Source organism: Neolamprologus multifasciatus, chromosome 17 (assembly GCF_963576455.1).
Source record: "Neolamprologus multifasciatus chromosome 17, fNeoMul1.2, whole genome shotgun sequence".
NCBI classification, from domain to species: Eukaryota; Metazoa; Chordata; class Actinopteri; order Cichliformes; family Cichlidae; genus Neolamprologus; species Neolamprologus multifasciatus.
Window position 1 is genome coordinate 34235888 of NC_140455.1, and position 25873 is coordinate 34261760.

The 25873-nt window shown below is 41.6% G+C and overlaps 1 long non-coding RNA gene across 1 annotated transcript; it reads left to right on the forward strand.

Moving 5' to 3' along the window:
* The first annotated feature begins 11320 nt into the window (after positions 1-11320).
* On the forward strand, positions 11321-25249 carry LOC146499724 (uncharacterized). Its single transcript, XR_014870163.1, has 2 exons — positions 11321-24357; positions 24394-25249. It is a non-coding gene; the product is annotated as an uncharacterized LOC146499724 (long non-coding RNA).
* Positions 25250-25873: the final 624 nt, after the last annotated feature.

Below are 25873 nucleotides of genomic sequence, written 5' to 3' on the forward strand. Positions count from 1 at the left end.
AATATAAATATCTCGCCCAGTCAATCTGCTTGTGTCACATGAAGAAGTAATTGTCTGCCAAAAAGTGATTTCTGGTATTTGCTGCAAAATGATTGATGGTATATAAACTGCTGTAAATGACTTGTTAGCCTATAATCTGTCAAATATATCTCTCGTGAATTATATCAAGGTGTTTTGACCCAGAAAGAACACTACTTTGACAAGGTGGAAGTTGCAGTCAGTTGGTGGCAAAGTCACTTCTATATGTTCTTTATTTATCCAGGCAGAAAAAAAAGTCACTGACATCTCTTTCAAGAGAGCAGCGGAAATTGCAACAAATGTAACCCCACCGTTCTCTAAAGATATTTTAAGTTGCCAAAACATACTAGATTGATTATAATGTAATCATAAAGACCCATGAAAAACAGGTAAGTTCTTTTATATATATATATATATATAACCATGTGGACTGTAGTCTAGTTACCAATATAAGCAAAGATATTAGAAAAATACACACAGAAACATCGGATATCACTTTTTGGCACATAATTGGTCTCAAGCCTCGATAGATGGGTGCGGTACTGTTAGCTGAAAAGAAAGAAAGAAAAAAGGGGGATGTCAGGGAGAAGACAGTCGTTTTGGTGTGTCCACTGCAAGTTCTTTTTTTCACATGAAGAGATGAAAGAGGCAAAGAAAAGGAGGCTGTGACAATCTAAAGTGGCACTTTGTTGCAGATGTCAAGTTGTGGTGGTGGTACTTTCTCTTCCGTAGTGCTTCAGAAGAGGCACGAACATAATAAAGGGAGCCACTTAAAGACAGTGTTAAAGAACAAGGCAACACAGGCTGTGCTGTTCATGGTCAGTGTGAGTTTGCATCAAAGGTAGCAGACAGTTTACATTTAAACTGATGATGCTGATTAGATTCACTCACTGGATTCTATCTTAATACTGTCTGGGGTGGGAACTCAGCCACGATAGCTCTTGCAACATCTGCTTCTCTTGTTGAATCCAGTACACTAAAACCACAAAGGGCAGCAGCACAGGTCAGCTGAATACAGCCCATATTTAAAATGTACTTGCCCTCAAAATAAAAATGAATGTGACTTTTTAAGGGTTTTTTGACTAAACTCACTTTTCTATTTAGGTGCAAACAGTGTTGGGAAGGTTACTTTTAAAATGTATTCCATTACAGAATACATGCCCCAAAATGTATTCTGTAACGTATTCAACTACGTGAATGTACTATTGCTGTGATTTATTACTGTTACTGAAGGTCCGCGGCTCCGAACCGTAGTAAAGGGACCTCTGGCTAATACAGTGGGTTCTGGCTCGTAGCCGAAAACTAGCTATACTTTGTTGTCTGGGTCAACAATGCCTCTCTCTGGCTCAACAGAGAGAGGCATTGAAAGGCTGCTCCAACATAACTTATTGTTTTTGGAGGAAAACACGAACACGGTGTACAGTCTTAACAGCGTACTTACAACTGGGCTCGTCAGGCTCTCTTCTTGGCTGCAGTGGTTATTATTATATTTACATGCTTCCAGCTCCCGTTTTTGCTTGATGACAGCTCGTACTTTTCGACTCTCCTTTTTCTCCCTCCCTCGCTCACAGACACATAACGTGTATGGCAGTCCATTCTCCCTGCAGCACGGACTACACTGCCTATGATGCTACATTCTTTAGAGCTATACCGTTAGCATTCTGCCTATTAGCTTAGCACAACTACAAGAAAGCCTCTCTCACCCAGGAAACACGCAGAGAGAGAGAGCGTCACCCTGTAACCATGGCAACCGTAACGCTGCCACCTGGAACAACAGAACGTAGCTGTCAAACAAAACCCAAACAGGCCTGACCCGCCACAATATGAAACAGGAAAGTACCACCGTTATTTCAACAAAGTAACTGTATTCTAAATACCACCTTTTTAAACGGTAACTGTAACGGAATACAGTTACTCATATTTTGTATTTTAAATACATAACGGCGGTACATGTATTCCGTTACTCCCCAACACTGGGTGCAAAGTTGTGGTTGTTTTTTCCCCCTTTGGTTTTTCTTTGCTTGTCTTCTACAGAAAAAATGTTCAAGCTGAGCACATTCATTAGAATTTAAATCTAAGCTGAAATAAAGTTTGTATTTCCACTTATTTCTATTAATATTATTTTATGATGATATTAATATGACCTGAGGTCCAGTTAGCTTTTTTTTGTATCTGTACTTCCACTAAATTCACAGATGTTTGTACTTTTGCCACCTCTGTTCATACTCAGCAGCTGTATGCCATTTAATCAATTCTAAAACAATAATTATCTGGGGCTCATGAGGAGCTTTTATTGGTGTTAATTACTAAGGATTGGTCTGTTACAATTTTTAGCACATAATTAGCATAACAAGTGTACAAAAAAATCTACTTTTTCTGTTGATGTGTCCAGTTGAAGCATATTTTGCAAGCCTTCACAGTTTACAAAAGCCCTGCACACAGCATCTTTAATTCCTTCTGCAATCACCGTGATAGACAAGTAAACAAACAAGCGGATGGACAGACTGATAAACATCCAAACAAAGCCTCCACCACACTCACGCTCATTACTCTCTGGCAGTAGCAGAGGTGCTTGCATCTGCCACGGACTCAATTACTTCCACCTTTCCCTTTCCTTCCTTTAGATGTGACATGAATAACCACATTATGATTACCTCAACCTCGGACGCACCGCAACCCTCCCACTCAAAAGAGTTTGTAATTAAAAATCAAGACAGCAAAAAGCTTGGGAAATAACTCTGAGTGTCTGGACGGAAGAAAGAAAATGAGACGATGGGAGAAGATGAAGTGAGATGGGGGCTGAGGAGCCTCTGAGAGATGAGAGGAAAAACAAGATGGACAAAGTGGAATTGGAACTAAAAGTTGCCTGTGCCTGCCACAAACGGCAGGGGGGAAATAGCTTTAATTTGTCAATCGAGTGCACAGGAATCATATAATGCAGAGTCTGCTCTGGAGTTCTGCTGCAGAGCCACTCAGGAGATGTTTGCCTGACATTTGCTGTCCTTCCCGACTGTTTTTTTTCCTTTACTGCACCATTGGATCAACTTCACATGTCTTTCACCTTTTTTAAAAACATTTTTGATCCATTTTCTGCCTGTGGCCACACCAGCATTGGGAATTAAACTAAAGCAAATATTTAAAATAACTTAAGTGAAACAAAACAGGTGGAAAGTGTGGGAACACTGAGGTTGTTGGAGATTTCCTACAGACTAAGATAAATGATTTTTCTTAGTACCAGTTTAAAATAAAGACAAAGGAAAAATGACTCAGTCATGCACAGTGTTGGGGAGTAACGGAATACATGTCCCGCCGTTACGTATTTAAAGTACAAAATATGAGTAACTGTATTCCGTTACAGTTACCGTTTAAAAAGGTGGTATTTAGAATACAGTTACTTTGTTGAAATAAACGGATTACACGGCGGTACTTTCCTGTTTCATATTGTGGCGGGTCAGGACTGTTTGGGTTTTGTTTGACAGCTACGTTCTGTTGTTCCAGGTGGCAGCGTTACGGTTGCCATGGTTACAGGGTGATGCTCTCTCTCTGCGTGTCTCCTGGGTGAGAGAGGCCTTTTTGTTGTTGTTGTGCTAAGCTAATAGGCAGAATGCTACCGGTATAGCTCTAAAGAATGTAGCATCATGGGCAGTGTAGTCCGTGCTGCAGGGAGAATGGACTGCCATACACGTTATGTGTCTGTGAGCGAGGGAGGGAGAAAAAGGAAAAGTACGAGCTGTCATCGAGCAGAAACGGGAGCTGGAAGCATGTAAATATAATAATAACCACTGCAGCCAAGAAGAGTGCCTGACGAGCCCAGTTGTAAGTAAGCTATTAAGACTCGACTGTACACAGTGTTCGTGTTTTCCTCCAAAAACAATAAGTTCTGTTTGAGCAGCCTTTCAATGCCTCTCTCTATCTCTCGCTAGCAAAGTTGACCCAGACAACAAAGTAAAGCTAGTTTTCGGCTACGAGCCAGAATCCACCGTATTAGTCAGAGGTCCCTTTACTACAGTTCGGAGCCGCGGACCTTCAGTAACAGTAATAAATCACAGCAATAGTACATTCATGTAGTTGTAAACAGCATGATAATATATTAAGTAATCCAAAGTATTCAGAATACGTTACTCTCATTGAGTAACGTAACGGAATACGTTACAGAATACATTTTGGTGCATGTATTCTGTATTCTGTAATGGAATACATTTTAAAAGTAACCTTCCCAACACTGGTCACGCAGAGAAAATTAACAGCAACCATAAATTCCAGCTCATCTTCGCTAATTGTGGCATAAAATGAAGAAACAGACTACCAGGCTCAGGTGTTCTTTTATCTCAATCATCTGGCTTCCTTAGTTCAAAGAGGCCAGTATGAAAAAAAGCAGCTAAATTAGCTCATACTTTAAGAGGAAACAGGTGCACCGCTTCTCCTGCAAACTAATGAACTGCCATGTGTTTGTTTTCCCAGAAATATATGTAGAGAAACGTCTGCTGTGCCAATTAAAAAGGCATGTCATTGTTTCATAATGACAAAATAATACCATTTACTTATTAGACCCTCACAAACACCTGCAGAAGTAATGATGAAAAGGAGCTGTTTTAATAAAACGTGCTTCTATCCTGCTCATCAGTGTGTTCACATTATAAGTTAAATGCACAAATGAAGGATTTGGAAACTAGAATCTTAGAAGAGGATTGGAAATGTCCTGGGAGTTTGAGGGTCTCGGATGTTGTTCCTGGGGATCCACGAGGTATTTCTTGAGCTTCTTGTGAAAAACAAGAAGTTGCAATAGCTACATCTATCACTACAGCCTTCATCCTCTAGTCGTTCACTGCTACTATGTCCGATTGAGTTAGCCTGTATCTGGATGTCCTACATGATCTTATCTTGGCCATTCTCGAACAGCCTGGAGGGCGTGTCACATTGTGACCTCGGGACTTCCAGGCCATACTGAGCACAGATATTTCTGTATACTATGCGGGTGCCTTTCAGTGTTACCCTTCCTGCTAGCATCTTGCACCCTGCTGTTATGTGCTGGATCTTGGCTGGTCTGGTAGACTCCAGCATCTATGGAACTTGTGCTCATAGATCTTAGGCTTGTTCCTGTGCTGCTACGATTAGTGCCTCTGTGCTGTCTTTCAGCCCAGCTTTGTCCAGTGATGTGATTATAACCACTTCCTCTTTCTGCTGGTGGTACATGCCGTGCAGGAGTCTGTCCTTTCATGTTTCCTGTACTTGCTACTCTTCTACTTGGTGTTACTGTTTATTTCTAACATGACAGCTGCACATTAGAGCTCAGAAACAATTGTAATACATTCATGTGTGACTCTCTGACTGTATGGATATATTTGGTGACAAATAGTCTGCAATTGCAACTGATCCATTTATGCATCTGTGTTCTACTAGCTGTAACTCCAGCAGTCTAAAAGAAGACCTGCCTAATCGAATGACTGATTTAAATTAAAAAAGAAATTGTATTGGGCCTTTAAATGGTGTTGTAAATGTGATCACATTTAAACTGATTATTATCTCTCGCACTCAGCAGAGTCACATCTGTTGACATCAACCATCTATAGTCTGTCAGAGCACACATACACACACACAAACACCCTCACAAAGAGATTCCCTATCAGGTTTCTATGATGCAATGTGCAAAAAGATGCTCTACTCTCCAAGGCACTGACTGTTTCTTATAGAAAAGTTTTGGACTACAAAATTATCTGCTCATCAGGCATATATGCTCACCTGCCTATTCTCATGTTTTCACACAATCAGCAAATCATGCAGCAGCAATGCAACGCACAAATTCTCTCAGACACGGTTCAAAAGCTGTACTCAGTGTTCACATCAAATATCAGCATGGAGGAAAAATAGGACGTGAGTGACTTCCAACAAACAGCAGCTTTGCTGACTGAAAAGACGAGAGAGAGCTGAGGGTGGTTGGAGTTAAATAAAAAGCGTACGGTGACTTGGAAAACAAGTCTGTACAACTTCAGTGAGCAGGAAAGCTTTTTTTGAGCAGATTGCACAACTGTGAAATACATGGCTTAGATGGGCTACAGCAACTTAGGTTCACATAGGCTGCTGGTGGGGAAATAGTGCGGAGACCTTTTTCATGGCACTCTTTGGCCCAATCAGTCACAGTTTGTGAATTCCACAGCTTACTGCATCTGATGAGTGTTGCTGATATGAGCATCCCTTTATGGCTACAGCTTATCATCATCTAATGGCTAACTTCAAAGTATGAAAATTGCCAAAATCATTTCAAATGATTTTACGAACCCATTAATTTTTTCTGTCTCAATAAATCATGTTCAGTTCTTCCAAGTGATCTCTCCATACTGAAATTATGTAAGGTAAAGACCCTACAATAATACAGAGAAAGCACCAATAATGAGACAACCAATCAGCGAATACTTGGCGAGAGTGGGAATGAAAAACTCCCTTTTACCAGGAAGAAACCTCTGGCAGAACCAGGTTCAGGGAGGGGCAGCGACTGAGGGTTAGCGGAAAGAGAAGAGAACAGAGAGAGACAGGACTAGAGACTGTGAGGTCTTGAAGATAAGATAGGGCCAGATTATTCAAGACCATTCGGCCTTTTTAAGTCTGACGTCATTAGCCGTGCCTGGGCCCAAACTCCGCTGCAGGCCCCTAAGTCACACGATCACTGCGGCATCACTGAGAGTTAAAAACTGTCTAAATTCTTTCATCTGTAATAAATTGATCAGCGTTGCTGCTTTATCAGGTGTAACAATTATGTTTAACATCCAGGCATCCATGAAAACCGAATTTATGAAATGTAACGGAGTTAGCTCGCTATTTACCATCTAAATATAATATACCATGTTCTGACTGATTTCTGAAACAAATTCAAACGTACAGCTCTGCTTTCACTTCCGATATAAATGAAGACGGGAAACTAAACAGCACTGATGTTTGTAGGGTTACTGAAGTTGGGCTAGCTGGTATTTAATGATGTGCTACGTGACCGCTAGCAACACAGCTATGTTAGCATAATATAAACAAGCTAACTTTTTTTCCACTCGATAAAAGTTAACGTGAGGGTTCCCGATGGTTAGGGACAAATGCAATCGCATTGCAGGATGCTGTAAACGGACCAAACTTCAGTCAGGAGAACAACTGAGATAATCCATCCACAACATGAGGTTAGTCATTCATATACCGCTGCATGGGCTGGGCTGTAGTTACATCCTAAGGTTTTAAAAACTGAGCTTTAAAATGAACAGCGGTAATAAAAACTGAGAGAGGCCGACACTGACTGTTTTTAGGGGCTTGTTGAGATTAATTAGAACAAGATACAAAGCATTAAAACATGTTAAATACACAACAGCCTTATTAAACGCGAAGCAGGATTCATCACATCATCACTTAAAGACCGGATAGGTATGTCTAGGGTGTACCCCGCCGCTTGGCTGGTAGCAACTGGGATAAGCTCTAGCTAGTTTTATCAGGTAACTGTATCTGTGTGATGCACCATATTAACCACGCTACCTATTTTTTGCTAATAACTTATGACTCTGCTTTTTCCTCAAAATATGATCTTTTCTGGCTCTGAAAAAATCAAGATAGTGAGAGCCAATATGTCATACTAGAAGTTTTGTAGTCTACAAATCATTTAGTGGCAAAAGTATGTTTCTGATCATCTTTTATACACTCACTGGCTCCCGCACTGTGAGAAACACCTTGTTGGTACGTTGTTGACCCTTTCGCTGCTTTAATTCTTCATGGCAGAGATTTTCCGAGGTGCTGGAAACATTGCTCAGAGATTTTGGTCCACTTCACAGAAACATTAATGCAAGTTGAAGCCTGCCCTTTTGATAACCTAACAAATCTGTTTCTGTTCAAAAGAGTCAAACACGCTTCAGCAATCAGCAAGACAAGAGAATAACAATTAGAGCATGCCAGTGAAAAACCCAAACAGCACAGACACAAAGTGCCACTCGTGTTTCCTCATTCGAACGCTGGGTCGTGACATTTTCAGTTATCTGCCGGAGATATCTGCTGGATGAGTTCCCTCCTTCATCTTAAACATCTGCCAGTCAGTTACACACACACACACACACCCCTCATCCCCTTCGTTCACTCCTCAAACGTGTGCCAAATAAACATCATTAAAAACAGGCAGTGATGCCCCCATGCGACACCCACCATGCGTGTCGGGTAAACACCACAACAGCTCATTAGCATCTAAAGTCATCAAATTACAGTGTGTGTGTTAGCGTGTGATATCTGTGTGTAGGCATGTGTACCTGTACTTACAGTGCAGGAGAACTACCGCAGTGAGAGGAAATGTAGTTTTGCATGTTCGTGTGTGTGCAAGTGTGCGTATGCTCGCTTGGCTTCATGCATGAGCGCCTGCGTGTATGTGGCTCCAAGCAGTGGGGAAAACAGTTCATTGTGCAATAAGCAAACTTCTGTTAAAATATTCATGAGTGGCCTCCTCAGTGGGGTGCAGCAGGTTGAGTCAGGTCGAGCTCATTTGAACAGCGCAGTCAGTTAAAATGGGACCAGAAAGTTCAGGAGAGCGCTGGTTAGTCGAGGTCAGTGGTTTAAAACCTTCACAGTAGTGATGCAAAAGTTGAAATAACAGTTGATGATTTGAAAGGGTTACACGAAGCCTTGAAAACCTTTAATATATGTGGCAACGCTTATTCTGTTTACTAGTATAAACATTAAAGGCTGAGGCTCATTCTAGAGTTTTGTGAATTTACAGTGAAACACCAAAGTGCTCAATACATTCAGTCTATTTTAATCAATATGATTCAATGAATATACTGTTAATGCTAATGAACCTAGCTGTGAATGTTAAGTCCATAAACTTAACCATAATTTGTGATTTCATAAAATGCTTTACACACGTTTTAACCCTGCTAAGACTACAGCAGCATAGACTGTATATAAAAAAGGGATGTAGGCGACTGTGAGGTCATCCACCTCCTATTTTAAAGCCTTTAGCTTGCGTAGTTTAAGCTAAAAGTGTGCATATAGTGGAGTTCTTAGTTATCAGCTAACACTAGCAAGCTAGCCCTGATATTTACGGCGGCCTTGAGAAGTCTGATGTACTGTAACTTAAGAAAACATCAGCTCCATTTCACAGGACACATCCTTTCTTGTCACATCCATTTTTAGCAACTATGATGGAAACAAGCAATAAAATAAAATAAAATATAAAGTTAAAAATGAAATAACTGTACAACACAAATTAGAATGAAGGGTAAATTTAACTGGGAAAGAATAAGATAAAATATATAAATTAAAGTTGAAAATAAAATAACTGTACAACAAAATACACAATACACAGTATAGAAATATATAAGAATGTATGAAGAAATATAAATATAAATATATATATACACAATAACAGCAGTTGTACAAGTATTAACTGGAAATGAAGAATATAATGTCCAGTGTTGTGCAATCCACATTATATAGTGTCTTGTGCAGTGCAAATATGCTTAAAGTGATTTAAGTGATGAAGTGAAAACAATGTCCAGAGTGTCCAGTGTGTGTGTAAGAACTATATGTGTGGGTCAGTACTGTGTAGTGGTGTGATTGAGAGACCGTATCGCCTGCGGGAAGAAGCTCCTCCTCAGTCTCTCTGTGTTGGTCTTCAGGGAGCGGAATCGCTTTCCTGACCTCAGCAGAGAGAACAGTCCGTTGTTGGGATGGCTGAGGTCCTTCACGATCTTCCTGGCCTTGGTCCAGCACTGCCTGCTGTAGATTGAGTGCAGGTCAGGGAGCTCTGAGCGGATGGTGCGCCCAGCTGATCGCACAACCCTCTGTAGAGCTCGTCTGTCCTGCATGGTGCTGTTCCCGAACCAGGTTAAGATGTTTCCCGTCAGGATGCTCTCTATGGTGCAGGAGTAAAAGTTCCTGAGCACCTTGGAGGGCAGTTGGAAGTCTCTCAAGCGTCTGAGGTGGTAGAGACGCTGTTGGGCCTTTTTCACCACGGTGTTGATGTGACAGGACCATGACAGGTCCTGCGTGATGTGAACTCCGAGGTATTTGAAGCTGTCCACTCTCTCCACTGGGCACTCGTTGATGACGGGGGTCTGGTAGTTCCTCTCCTGCCTAGTGCTGAAGTCCACTATCAACTCCTTTGTCTTACTGACGTTTAGAAGGAGGTTGTTCCTCTGGCACCAGTTCTCCAGATTCCTAATCTCCTTCAGGTAGGCCGTCTCGTTGTTATCAGAGATCAGGCCCACCACGACGGTGTCGTCAGCAAACTTGATGATGGTGGTGGAGCTGGTAGTGGCCACACAGTCATATGTGTACAAAGAGTACAGCAGGGGGCTCAGAACACACCCCTGGGGGGCTCCAGTGCTGAGAGTGGTGGAGGCTGAGACATGTCCGCCCATCCTTACTGCCTGTGGTCTGCCAGTTAGGAAGTTGGAGATCCACTGACACATAGATGAGCTGAGTCCCAGATGCTCCAGCTTGGTGGTGAGTGTGGAGGGAATTATGGTATTAAATGCAGAGCTGTAGTCTATGAAGAGCATTTTAACATAATTCCCCCTTCTAGTGTCCAAGTGAGTAAGAGATGTGTGGAGGAGATGAGAGATGGCATCGTCTGTGGAATGATGAAGTCTCTGACCAGGCGTTCAAAGCACTTCATCACTACTGAGGTGAGGGCTACAGGGCGAGTCATTGAGAGAAGCAGGGTGGGGTTTCTTCAGGACAGGAACAATGATGGACTCCTTGAAGCATGTGGGGATCACCAACTGAGATAAAGAGATGTTTTGGGTAACTAATGTTACCCAAAAAGCTCAAGTCCTGATGTGCTGTTTATAGTATAAAAAAAATCTAAACTGAATGTTAAAGTCTGGGCAGACATGGATTCAAGTGAAGGTTTACAAGTAAGATTCTAGTAATTCTAGTTTCCTAAGTTTTAGTCCATCCATCCATCCATTCGCTTCCGCTTATCCTTTTCAGGGTCGCGGGGGGCGCTGGAGCCTATCCCAGCTGTCATAGAGCGAGAGGCGGGGTACACCCTGGACAGGTCGCCAGTCTGTCGCAGGGCTAACACACAGGGACAGACAACCATTCGCACTCACATTCACTCGCACATTCACACCTAGTGACAATTTGGATTATCCAATTAATCTATCCCCACAAGCTGCATGTCTTTGGACGGTGGGAGGAAGCCGGAGTACCCGGAGGAAACCCACGCAAACACGGGGAGAACATGCAAACTCCACACAGAAAGACCCCGGCCTGATGTTGGAATTGAACTCAGGACCTTCTTGCTGTGCAGCAACAGTGCTAACCACCGTGCCCCTAATTTTTAGTTTTCTATAAAAGTAAAAACAAACAGCAGCACACAACTAGATGTCACCAGAGGACCTGACTTTGGCCATGTCCACACTATTATGTTTTAGTTTGAAAACGCATCTTTGTCTCTGTTTTGTCCTTCTGTCCACACTGAGACGGTGTTTTTGGTCAAGGAATACTGAGCTTTTTGAAAACGCTCTTTTTGAAAACGTTCTCCAGTCAACTGCGAAAACGGAGGCATTTGAAAACGATGGCGCATTTTAGTCATATGACCAATTCAACTAAGATGGCAGATGATATTGTACGGCAGTTCTTTTGTTTGCTCTCAATTTTGACAGCCCTATTAAAGATTAATATCAGTTTGTACATGCTCCAGATAAAATTCGGCACTTTTCCTCAACACTTTGTTTTCAAAGAGCCGGAAAAGTAAATAAACGGCAGACGGAAATGACACAGGTCAATTTTCTTATGTTTTACGCATGCACAGTACAGGAACGTAGCATTTTGAGTGTGGATGAAAACGACTGAAAACGATATTGTGTACGCGGAGCGTTTTTAGACAAAAAGGCCGTATTCCAGTTTATCTGGATTAGTGTAGACGTAGCCTTTATAAAGCATTTGGAACATCTTCTCTGAGGCATTCGTGAGTGTGTTTATGTGTTTACCTGTACTTGCTGCTTTACTATTGTGAGAATCACATTAGTCTCCTTGAGCCACTGGTCAATTCAGAATCAATTTGAAGCTGCAAAACTTCAGAATGTATTGAAGCTACTGAGCTTGTGTTTCATGTCTTTTGAATAAACGCTTTGACCTATAACAGAAGGAAAAAGTTTGCCTAGATGAATGAAAAACTTTACCAAGTAAGAAAACCATTTGTGTGTGCAATTGTGATGTTTCTACGGAGGAAAAAAGATGAATATTATCCGTCAGCAGAACCGGATTTATCCAAGCCAAATGCAGTTTAACAGAACAGTCAAGCAGAGCAAATAAAAGCAAATTCAGAGACAGGTCACTGCAAGAATCTAAAAGTGCAAACAAACCAGAGCATAACTTTTTTATTTTTTCAAATATTAGCAGCATATTATTTGAGACATCAGCACAGGCTACGCTCGTTTGATCCAAGATATGTTAAAAATGCATTTTACAGCCTACAGTTACATTACTGTTAGATCAAATGCTGCGCACCACTGCAGGGCTTCAGGTAACAGCAGCAACGGTAGCAGCATAGCACCGACTTTCCCTCCTCTACTTTCACAGTCTTCATTATACAGCAAGCAGCTGGAGGCCTCGGGGAAGGTCACGAGTGTTTATGTGGGATTCTGTGTGCGTGTGTGTATGTGTGTGTCCTGAGGGAAGGTTTTGGACCTAATTGGCACCGGCATGTCAAATGTTTCCGTGAACCAAGCTGGCACCCCTGTACGTCAAAACTCACCCGTTCCCAACAAACGGAGCAGCGCATGAATGCGAATAAGTCTGCCGACCCCTGAGTGACTTTAAGCATCCCAGCGCTGCAGGCAACGAGCTCGGAGACAGGAAGGCTGGAGGGATATGAAATCAGCTTATTCAAAATGGGTACACCAAAAAAAGAAAAATAAATCAGACTAATACATAATCTAAAATAACTGCAGCGAGATTGCAGACATCTAAATCCCAATAAAGTGATGATTTTCCAGTGAAGGTGGCTCCACATTCCTTCATGTAGTATATGCACGTTTTTCTCTGTGTACTTGCAAATACTGCAGAAACAACACTACATGATAAAACCTAATCCGTGCTCTGTGTGTTCAGCTGAGTCAATTATCTGATTCGACTTTGAGACACCTCGCTGGATAAATTTAGATATTAATGAGGACAAAATTATTTTTTGAAAACTCCTTAATAAGTTAAGATGCAGAGCCCCCATTAATTACAGCCATTATGGGACGACAACTGTGCTGACATAGAATTATTTGCTAATGAATGTGAATTAGCTTAAATAATGACCTCATTAACATAACTACTTATGTTCAATATATCACAGCGATATGGTGGGGCATGAAGCAGCTCAAGTGCCTCTCGTTTATTATGGTTCCACCTAATTTATAGCGCATTTTTTAATATTTAATTGCATGTTCTGCTGTCGAATATAAGATATTTTTACACATTTTGGGAATGTTTCGTCATATGTATTCTACGCTCATGGTTAATCTTCGCAGGCTAATGTTAGTGTTTCTAATATTAGGGACTGTATAAGAAGTGTTACAGAAGAGAGAGGGAGGTCAAAAAGAACAAACTACTAATGCATATTTATGCAGTTTCTGGAGAAATTGAGAAATTAAAATTCAACTTGCCTGACAGAAAACAAACAAACAACCAAACAAAAATGTTTTTAGAAGCTGGAATACCAGAACAACTCAGAATAACTCCTCCTTTTATTGATGTAGTCACATCTGGTTCCAAAAATGACCAAGAGCGCCCTAGAAAAAAATGCCAAAAGTTAGAACAGTAGTCCACAAATCACTGGAGACATAACATTGCCTGTTTACATGACTTTCACAGTCATCCTACATACTACCAATCGATTCTGCCCAACTACATTCCCTGCAGTTTCCTATTTCTTTCATATGCACTTTGCATATCTCCACTCTTAAACATCACTCCATCTTCCTCCATCCTGAAATATGTGTTCACCACAGCCATTTTCACCCTTTCACCAAAATCCACGACCATCTGTTCTTATTCATTTGTCTGTTTAACACCATACGTACCCAACATCTCCTCATCACCTCTGTTCCCTTGACCAAAATGACAAGTGAGCACTTCCTACCACTTAATCCAACTTACTCCAGAACTCTTCTTTCTCCTATAATGACATCCAACCCACGGGGCATACACACTGACAACATTCAACATCTCCCCTTCGATATCCAGCTTTAACCCATGATATTATCAGACATGCTCTTCATCTCCATAACACTAATCACCTATTCTTTCTTCAAGATTACTCCTACTCCATTATATATATTTATCCTTCAAGCTCGGGTCCTCTACCAGAGACCTGGGAACTTGAGGGTCCGGCGCAGTACCTTTGCTGTTCCTAGGACTGCGCTCTTCTGGACGGAGATCTCAGATGTTGATCCTGGAATTCACTGGAGCCGCTCAGCTAGCTTGGGCGTCAATCAATCAATCAATCAATCAAGCCTTTTATTTGAAATTGGACCCCCTGACCATACGTACATAGCACAGACATCACATGGGAAGACAGGTCGGAGACAGGTAGTAATTTGGAACCTCTACTCATACTGGGCTCCTTGTGGGAGCACATACATCTCCACATCACAATATCATGAAACTCATGACAAGCAACGGGGTTGGGTAAGGGGGTGAGAGGTGAGCCGATGTAGACAACGCCATCCTGCACTGCAGCTGTTAATCCAGTGCTGGGCCCAGACCCGTCGTCTGACCTCGGCCTTGGAGATAAGCGTTCGAAGGCGTTTGGAATCCAGGATGGGGGTGCGTAGGATGGGAACGAAGAGTCTAAACATAGTCTGTTATCAGGGAGAAAGTTTTGTTGTCCAGCTCCAGCCTTGAGAACACAGCTGGCGCCGATATGGTAGCCGCATGAAATGATGTGGTTTCCTTTAGTGCGAACAACATGTCAATTTTACAGTCGATCTAAAAGTCCGTCACTGGTCTCTCAATCTCCCGTTGGAGAGCCGCGAGTTATCAATCGTTCTCGATTAATGATATCAATTTTGCGCTCGAAGAGCATAGTCTGAGTATTCACGCTTGTTCACCATTGCCATGTCCGGTTGGTTAGACACTATTTTGTCCGTCAGTATCAGGAAGTCACAGGATCTTAGCTTGGTCATTCTCCACCACCCATTTTGTCTCCATTTTGACCTTCGGGACTTCCAGGCCATACTCAGCAGAGATGTTTCAGTATACTATGCTGGCTACTTGGTTATGGCGTTCTATGTATGCCCTACCTGCTAGCATCTTCCACCCTGCTGTTATGAGCTGGATTGTCTCAGGGGCTTCTTTTCACAGCCTGCACCTGGGGTCTTGCCTGGTGTGATAGACCCCAGTCTCTATGGATCTTGTGCTCAGAGCCTGTTCCTGTGCTGTCATGATTAGTGCCTCTGTGCTGTCTTTCAGTCTAGCTTTGTCCAGCCACTGACAGGACCAGCCACTTCCTCTATACTGTCCAGGGGCCTGTCCTTTCATGATGGTTCTTCTTCCTCCTCTTCTTTCTCTGGTTTCTACTGCTAAACTTCAGGTCGGGGTTTGACTCCCGATCAGGGCATTTGTATCCAGTAAGGGTCCCTCTGCTAGCTAACAGCAACTAAAAGCAGCTAACAGAGGCTAACAGCCCCACCTACTGACAGAAAACATCAGGATATACTCAAAAGCCCAACTCAGTATTGCTCAGAAGTGAGCTTTAGTGACTCATCAACTCGTGTCACAATCCTTTCACAAAGTTTTACAGCCTCCTCCAGCATAAACAGAAATGGACACATATTGGCAGCTGAGGTAAACAGTGGCCAGACTACAGATGAACAGTTGTTTGTTCTACAGTAGCCACCAAATCTAGGATGATACACTTGAATTGTGAGGGGTAAGAAGTCTACTGATATCTAATGGTGAGAGTGTTACACTCTGTAACTTTAATATTCTCCCAAAATATATACAATTATATTTTTTGGTGTTTTAAGTTTTAATGCCAAATCATTTCTCATTTACTCACCCCTAGACCTCAATATTTTTAAAATGAAAGTTGAAACCCTTACGCTAAAGCTAGTCCAATGGTTTCATAGGATCTGTCTCTCGCAATCTGTGAAAGGCCCCCTCCAGTTTTGAAAAAGCTCATCTGGGTGCTGTAAAACAGTGTGTGACATGCTTTGGGAATTAGCAGACAACGCGGCCCTGCAGACAGAAATAGCTGCTTCCTCTCAGCATGGGTGCGCCTCTTGACGGCTTTGTAGTCTTCATCATGTAATAAGCAAAAGGTTCACTGGGAGGGTAAAGCTGACACTGGATCTGCATAAATAGACCTATCATCCATAAAGACAAAGGAGCGAGCACGTGTTGCTGTTCCGAGCCTGAACAGTACGCTAAGAGGAGGAAGTGGGCAACTTGGATTGCTGCATATTTGTGCGGTGCATTCAACAGACCAAAGCAAAGTATACTTTTGTTTTGTTTTGTTTCTCCTTCCATGGAAATCATTTAGTTGTAGTAGATGAGATTCTCAGTTGTGTGTGTGTTTTCCAATAATTTCCACTAACATCCATGATGAGCCCTTTGGTAAGGCAACCAGATGCATCATGGTAAGTGTGTGTACTTTGTGTGCATGCGTGTGTGTGGGAGTCATTATGCCGGGTGCTGACAGCTGCTAGAGGGGAGAGTTATAGCCAGAATGGGCTGCTATCCTTTAGGGGAAGTATCATTTCAACATTTAACTAATGACTGATGGCCAGGCGGCCAAATGCCTGTCCTCTCCACTCCAGCACACACAAGTTACCACACACAGCGACAGAGAGGTCACCTCAACCTACCCCTGCTGGTGACTGTCCACTAAATGCACGCTGGAACACTGCAAAAACTTAAATGTATATATGTGCCGTCAGAACATTAAACCCAGTGTTTTTCTCACTTTAAACTGATGCTTTAATTCCTGCAATTTCTCAAGTGGAAATTACTCATAATTAACACTTCTTCTTTTGAGCTAAAGAAACGTCTGTATCTCCCTAACCTCACCATGTTTCACACTCAGAAGCACAGCTACAGCACACAGATGTTTTCAGTCTTATGGCTGATTAGAGCTCTGTTCGGGTTCAGTGCAGCTAAGCTGGGAATTAAGTGAAGTCACCAAACTCCACATTGTTAACTTTTTTTTTTTTTTTAGAGAAAATACAAAAGTTTAAGTTCATCCTGCCCTAAAAAGCAGAACTACAACTCTAACAGCACCACAGTCCCAGAGAAGAGGTCTGGACATGAATAAAAACACCAGTGTGGGTTTACTATACAGGCTGATTAGAAAAGAGGAGATTCTCTTAATCTGTATTAGACACAGGAAACATGGGGTTTAGTATCTTACCTGAGGTTACTCAACTATAAAGGAGAATCCAGAGAGCGAACCACCAACCCGTCTGACTGGTAGGCGACCCGCTTTACCTCCTGAGCTACAGTCAGTCCCAAACCTGGGTCCTAAAACAGTAGCTTGCTTATATTGGTTTATACCTCAAAACATCAGTGAGTGAAATTCCATTTAAGCCTCATATATAGCGTAGCCACATGCAAGTCAAACAAAAGCAGGAAATTTGATAGATGTCTGTAAACACTTTTTTTTGTCTGATGCAGAGTGGAATTATGTTTACTGGTCCCTTACTTTCACTGGGCACCAAAGTGGGAACGGAGGCCTCATACACGCCCACTAGCTTGTCTCATTGGTGCCTTGTGGAGCCTTTAGTGTAAATATCTGACAATGATATGGTTTGATGTGTGATACAGACCATTAAAGAAGTTTGTGATTGTTGTGAGTGAATATCTAGTATTTTATAAATCTGTTACCTAGCAAGGATCAGCTCCTGAGTTAAACCTTTCTCAAATTTGAGATGAGAGACTACCAACGAGGGTAAAGGATGCTGTTGATTGACACATGACAGGGTGGTTAATTACCAACCATCAGCAAGAAACGTGATGAGCAAATCACTTCCTGTATGGACTTACCTTTGCAGTGTATGGATGGATCTAGCGAAACAATCTTGCTAGCTTTAGCAATATTAGCTTGGTTATTAGCATTAGCTCGGCGTGTTTGTGTAAATATGTTAACGTGTGGCTCCAAAAGACAAAAGGTTAATAGTAGAGTTTCAAAACATGCCTACATTGTGTAGTGGTTCATGCATTTTCCTAACAAATGTAAGATTCCTAGTTAGATCCCAGGAGGAGCCAAATCCCATTAGGGCTGGATCAGAAAGAGCATGGAGTGTTTAAAAATGTTAAAACAGCAGAAGAAAACATACGGAGCTACCCGCTAAGGTGACTCCGTGTAAATAAGTGTCGGCCTGCCGATGCCGCTCCCGATCCTTTTTTTCTGACCTGGTGAAAAACCAAAACGAACGACTCGAGACAGACTTCTTCAATTCAATCCACTTCTTTATTTCAACCCCTGCGCAGGAGGGAATCAGCTCAGCATAAAGCCTCTTGCAGATTTGAAGGGCAGTCCTTCGAATTGTTACATTTATATTATTCCAAAGTTTCTTATTCACCTCCCACCTTTCCAGTTATTCTGTTATCACGTTCGCCTATACAACACAGTTTCGATCAAAACAACTTGTCTCTATCTGTAATATATGTGTGTGCGGGTCATGTTAAGTGTCATGAGTGTGCACTCTGTAAGCGGCGGGAGTTTACGCTCTCCTCCTTAGTTCTGCTTTTCCAGTCTATACTTATCCAATGTGTTAGACTGTTCTTAATGCTGCCCTTTTGCCCCCCTGTTATCTACTGCAACGTCTGTGCTATTTCTTAGTATCTCGTCTATGCATCTTTTTCCTGTGATGTTACTTCAACTATTCTTACCCCTAAGGTCACACAGGGCCCTGCTTAAAAGTATAATGTTTAAACAGTATCATGCTAAAAAGCTATATAATGCTATATAATTCCACATAAGTGAGGTGAAAGTACCTTCTTTTCTTCTAGTGGGGCTTTGAAATGCAGAGAGGTTTCTGTTACTGTGGGTAGTTACATCCAGCTATGTCTGCAGTGGATCCCCTGATACCGGGGACTATAACAGGAGTTGAACTTATAATGATTATAAATTCACAAAGCATCATACAGTCCACTCACAGCGTCCCACAATGCTCATGAAAATCACAGGGTAAAGTGAGGACAGTAAAGTTTAGCAACATAAACAGCCACAAACCATTTATTCATTTATTCTTTCTTTTTTGGTTCAATTAATGTTCCTATATTGATTTAACAGTGACCCAAGTAGTGTCCAATTATCCACATTAATTATCACATTTAAGGTCCTTCTCCACAGACATAAGGTCTTAAATTATCAGACCTCATCTCATCTTAAAGACCTCATGGTACCCTATCAGCCCAATAGAGCAGGGGTGTCAAACTCAAATACACGGTGGGCCAAAATTCAAAACTGGAACAAAGTCGCGGGCTAACATTAATATTTATTGAAATATATTTATTCCTCCAGATATAAGAATGAATCTTTTCTTATGGACTCGAACACGTTTTGCTGAAAAACTGAATATGGAACAAGCAAAGCTTAATACTAAACAATATATATATTAGCTGGATAATACCAGAAGGCCAGCTCTAATAGTAATTTTGGCCCGCGGGCCAGAGTTTGACACCTATGCAATAGAGCCTCTCAGACTGCTGGTTTACTTTTGTTCCTAGGATATTTAAAAGCAGTGACTTCCACATGGTTCTACTGGATGTTTCTTCCTATTCAAACGGAGTTTTTCCTTCTCACTTTTGCCAAGTGCTTCCTCATAGGTGGTTGTTTGATTATAGGGTCTTAAGCTTACAATATAACTACATAAGACTCAACTCTAAATTATGATAAGGGAACACTGTGTAATACCTCCAACTATTATTTTTTTGGCAAATTCCCTGCACCATATTGTTTCCATTAACTCTGATTTTCAACAGATACTACTGGTGTGCAATCACGCAGCACTCTCAGGTTGACTTAACTTTGATTTGTGAGCATTTGTAGTCATCTAAGAATTTTATTTTGCAGGCTAACTCCTTGCTTACTTTTTAAAGCTTGTTTCACCCTGGAGAGTAAATGTTAACAAAGTTTCTGGTCAAACCACAAAACGTGGTGCAACTTTAAACATGCACAAGCTGGCAAGGTTGAGAGTAGTTTGCACTTGCACTTGAATATTTGTGTCACAGCTAAAAGGATAAAGGACATGGTTAGTGTCCTGCACCAAGCTGTCAGACACTTCTGTCATTTGTGCACAAATGGCAAATGGTGTCACGTTTGATGATGTCTCTTTTGGGAAGACCAAAAATACACTAAATCCATCAAGCAAAGCAGCGGGGTAGACAGAAGCCCCTGAATGACTCGGAGGTGTCATTTACGGAGTGTCGCTTCAAACAGCCTTTAAACTGTGTTAAGTTCATGACACTGCTTCTCTGGCACCGTCTTGAAATAGTATGCGAGCAAAGGAGAAAGTGAAAGATCATTGAATAAGGTGCTGTTTTGAAAGCCGATTAAAAAAATAAATAAAAAATTGCTTTGGGTTCAGGATCAGTGTGTGTTTGAGCTTTGACAAGTCCTCGGCAGGAAATCTGTTAAGGATGAAATGTTGCTTTTCTTGTACGTGAGCAAAAATTGATTTTCGTTTCTTTGAGGATTAATAATAACTTGATTTCTGTTGCAGAGCTTTCACTTAGCTGTCAGGTGTGGACTGAAATGAAAACTAGCTGATGTACAGAACTGTGCAAAAGTCTCGCTAGGAAAATAACACACATGGAAATAAAGTATACAAAGTGAAAATGATGTTCAGTTCTAATGAGCTTAGTTCTCCGGGCTTCTTGAAGGACATTCAAAGCTCTTCTTTGGATGTTTCTGCCTTTTGTTTCGTTCATGTAGCTTCAATTATGTTGAGGTCTGGGCTCTGGGGAGGCCAGTCCATGACTGATAGTGTTTCACTGTGTGTTTTCTATCCAGGTACACTGCATTGGCAGTGAGTTTGGGATCATTCTCATGCCAAAAAGTGGTTCCAATCAGAACCACTGTGTCTTACAGATGGCTGTAGACACTTGTATCTCTTCTGAGTTCCTCCATACATATTGGCACCTATGTGAACTACAATCTTCAAATGTGGACCTTTAGCCACTGATTTTCCAGTGTCCAGTTTCTGAGTAATTTGGCTTACTCGTTTCCCTTCCTTTAAAATGTTTGTTTCCGCATTTCCTAGAGATATAACTTTAAGATGATGTCCACCTGCTGTAGATTGTGTTTCTCTTTAGGTCTGACACTCCTTTTTCAGTTTTTTTAAGGACCTACTCGACACCATGCCGACATACATTGAGTTTTTAGCTAATCTTATGTTGGCCCCTTTGAGGCCAAACGGACTGCAACTTAAGAAAACACCAGCAATAAGCAAAATGCTGCAAAAGCACACAAAACACAACGGAAATAGGAAAAAACAGATTTCCAAAAGCACAAGGGAAGTGTTTCTGGGGAGACAATAACCTGACGGACCAGTTGCAGGAACCCAAAACATGGTGGGTGTGTTTTATCATGATGACGGATTTTTAGGCTAATAGTTAAGCTAATACACTTACCTCTCATTGTTTCTTTCCTCACAAAACCGATAGATCCTGCACTTCTTTTAAGTGTCTCCCAGCGGAGTTTGTAGCATATTTTGGTTCCTGCAACTGGTCCGTCGGGTTATTGTCTCCCCAGAAACACTTCCCTTGTGCTTTTGGAAATCAGTTTTTTTCCTATTTCCGTTGCGTTTTGTGTGCTTTTGCAGTGTTTTTCTTATCCGATCGTTGACGTTGAAGTGATGACGTGACAAATCCTACTTCCGGGCCTAAAGTATCCTGCGTTTAATATGGCTTTTGTGTTGTTAACATGTTTAATATTTAGTATTTTCTTCTATTTAATCTCAAATAACTCCTAAAACAGTCAGTGATCACTGTTGACCTCTCTCTGCTTTTATTACCGCTAATCATTTATTTAAGCTCAGTTTTTAAAACCTTAGATGTAACTAACCTCATATTATAGATGGATTATCTCAGTTGTTCTCCTGGCTGAAGTTTGGTCCGTTTACAGCATCCTGCAATGCGATTACATTTGTTCCTGACCACAGAGAACACTCACGTTAACTTTTATCAAGTGGAAAAAAAGTTAGCTTGTTTATATTATGCTAACATAGCTGTGTCGCTAGCGATCACGTAGCACATCATTAAATACCAGCTAGCCAAACTTCAGTAACCCTACAAACGTCACTGCTGTTTAGTTTTCTGTCTTCATTTATGTTGGAAGTGATAACAGAGCTGTACGTTTGAATTTGTTTCCAAAACCCCGCAGTCAGGACATGCTATGTTGTATTTAGATAGAAGCTAGCGAGCTAACGTCCTGCTAACTTCTAACTCTGTTAAATGTCATAAATTCCGTTTTCATGGATGCCTGGATGTTAAACTCAATTGTTACACCTGGTAGAGCAGAACGCTGATCATTTTATTAAAGATGAAAGACTTTAGACCGTTTTTCAACTCTCAGTAATGCCATAGTGATCGTTTGATATATGGACCTGCAGCGGAGTTTAGGCCCAGACACGGCTAGTGACGTCAGACTTAACGACCGGATTGCTGGCGTTTTCTTAAGTTGCAGTCCGGTTGTCCGCAGGAGTCGCCCTCTGCTGGCGACTCAGATAAATGCAGGCGCAAAGCACTTCTGCGTAGCAATCTCTAAAAGGAAAGTATTCTACTGTCAGCTCCCTTTTGAAACCTTTATTCCTTCAGCTGAAACTGTTACACCCAAAATAAGTATACTGTAGCTAGAGGAGAATGTTTCTCTGGTTTTGTGCAGTCATACCTTCTCCATGCACAGAAATACAAATGCCACCTTCCAATCAGGACTCACAGACAGGTTTTTCATTTTCACAGCTTGAATCCACTATATGGAGTTCATTTCTACTGTGGCACAAAAACAACTTGTCATTCTCTACCTGGGGGAAAAAAGGTGCCATTTATGCCAAACTGCAGTGAATGTGGAACTCTGTAAGGCGACACTGATAGATGTATGGAGGAAACATTTTTATATAGGGTGTTGTCATTAAGGAGGCATGATGGGTGAATATGTCGGTCCTCAAGGCTATTTTAGTTCTGCTGCTAGTGAACAAAAGTGTGTTGTGGTGTTATGTTTGCTCATATCTACCCATGAGACACTAAACTGTGGCCCAAACCATGATTCATTGAGTTTGGCTAAATGAGAGAGGGGAAAACTTGCTTGCATAAGGAGATGATCTTAGATTTATTGTTGCTGGTGTCACAAGAGCAAGATAAAGTGCCCGCAAGTCATCCTCCACCTCTTTATAGATCCCTTGGTCATCCAATCACCATAAAAATAGAGTGAAATTGGTCAGGCATGTGTAGCATGTTAAACTCTCTACTTTCGTATTCCTAAAGTACAGAAACATCCTTGAGCAAGATGCACCAGGCAGCTTAGCCTGACCTCTGACCCCCCTGTGGGGAGGCTGAATGAGGAAAAAAGACAAAAACAACCCACTTCTCTCAGGCTTTAAGTGTTGACACAAAGTCCAACAGTGACCCCGTGTGGCTGTAGAGAGGTACTGCAGATGAAAAGATGACAGAAGGCTTAAAAATACCTTAAATTCTTTTACTTAAATTAAAAAAAAAAAAAAGTACATCACATTATCTTTACACGTCTTTTTAAAAATTCAGTGTTTTTTTTCACTGTACAATTCAATCATTTGTATACAAATGCCTGTGGGAAAACAAAAGAAAAAGAGGAAAAAGGAAGCCATTATAGCCCGCCACGTCACAGATGACAAATTACTAACTCATTGTAATGATTGCAGTGTTTCGCATTTGGGCTTTAATTTGCACTTAACCAATCAATATCATGGGTTTTGGCTCAGTCCACAAAGTACAACTTAATCCTTACAATGTGTGTGTTTTTTGTTTTGTTTTTTTTTTAAATTGTGGCATTTAATTTATTTTTTAATTCATCAGATCGAGGCCGCTGAGCAGCCCTAGTACAGCTACACAGCGTGGATCAGGCAGATGGGAAAACCTTCAACATTTACACACTTAGAGGAACTACATAGCTAATACAACAGTGACACCAGCGTGAACGAAGAGGACCTCAAGAAGGCAACACTGTCGTTTCTGACCTCCATCCTCAGCGTCTGTGTATCTTATTCACTTTATGGACCAGCTGAATGAACAGATTAAGGTGTTATGGGTATGTGACAGTTCGTCACCAAAGCTGGGATAGGCTCAAGCCCTCCTGTGACCCCGGGAACAGGTTCTGAACTGGGCATCGGTGCTCGTTTGGTGCCAAAGGTGTCAGTGAATTTAGCTTTGAATAACTTTTTAAAGGATTTGAATCAGGAAAGTAATTCCTTCAAATTTCTATGACCCACTCACTGATTGCTTTTTGCCACATTTTAATTCACTAAATGGGGAAATAATGAAGCCTGCTGAGAAGCGTCATAGTGTCACAGAGAGCAGACCAGCTGTCAAAAACACAGATGTTGCCATTTCAGTCCTCAATGACCATCTCTGCTCTGTATGAAGCCCCGGGAATCTGGCAGCTTCCACTACACTAAAAACCAATCACTGCAATGCTGGATATGGACTCTTCCATGCTGTAAGAGGGTTAAAAAGCTGCTTGTGTTGCTAAGGTTGGAGTTTGATCCTGTTGCTGAGCAGAGATAGTCATGAGAGTGGTGCCGAGCTGATGAAACATCAATTCCAGAACAAGAGCGGTCCAGTTTTCATAACTCCCGAGGTAAAGGAATTCAAACTGGGGTTGTTTAAAAAAGGAGAAATAAAAAGAAAAACATTTTGTACAACCTTCTGTAAACATGAGCGTAGGCAGAATATTGCAGATTGCAAAATCAAATATTTGGCAAAAGAAAATAATGTTAGACATTTAGAACGTGATACATTCTGTGCTTTATCTGAGTGCAGCCCCGTCGGGGTCTCGCAGCCCCCGCTGAGAGCTGCCTGCCACAGTTAACAGATTAGAAAAAAGGCTTCAGGTAACAGCTTTAAGACTACAACAAGCCAGCCAGTCACACAGTGAGACAGCATTAACTACTGATTCCACCTGCTCAGAGATCCGACAGGTATTCCCCACCCCGGTCATGGATCGAATTTATTCCTCAATAAAAATAGAAATCCATGTCTGGGAAAGGCAGCCTGTTAGCAACAGGCTCGAAAAAACAATAATCATACAAAAAAAAATGTATGTCAAAGAAAAATATCCATCCTTCATTAGCTTTAACTAACATAATCATCAAACGCAGCTGTTCGAACTGGTCCATCGCACCTCTGGCAACTTCATCTCCAGTCCGCCTGACTCTAAACAACGACGATGACGAGACGACTCGTATCGACTTTAAGAGAAGCCTTGACATTTCAAGTCTTGACGGCAGTTCCTGAAGGGCAGTCTGGTTTTTCTTGAGGATCGGTGACATATCGGGAAAAATGTCAAGGTCTCCCTTTCAACAGTGTTTTTGTAAGATTTTAGCTAGTGTGGAGCACCTACTCCGTCATCTCAAAGAGCTAAAGAGAAACTGACCTCCAGCCCTTTATCCCCGCCTCACAAAACACCTTAAAGTGTCTGATGTAGTTTGGCATTATACACTTCTACATATAAACGCAGGGGGGCAAAGACCCGCTTCGCTCCCGGGAACAGCGTCTGGAAATAAAGCAAGACCTTTATCCGTGTACACACTATACAAAAAACAAACATCAGCTCACATTTAGATGAAGAGGAACATGGAAGAGCACTCACTGTGGCGTTTGCAGAAAGACGAGAAACAGGCATGTCTATACTGCCTGAACTCAAAGA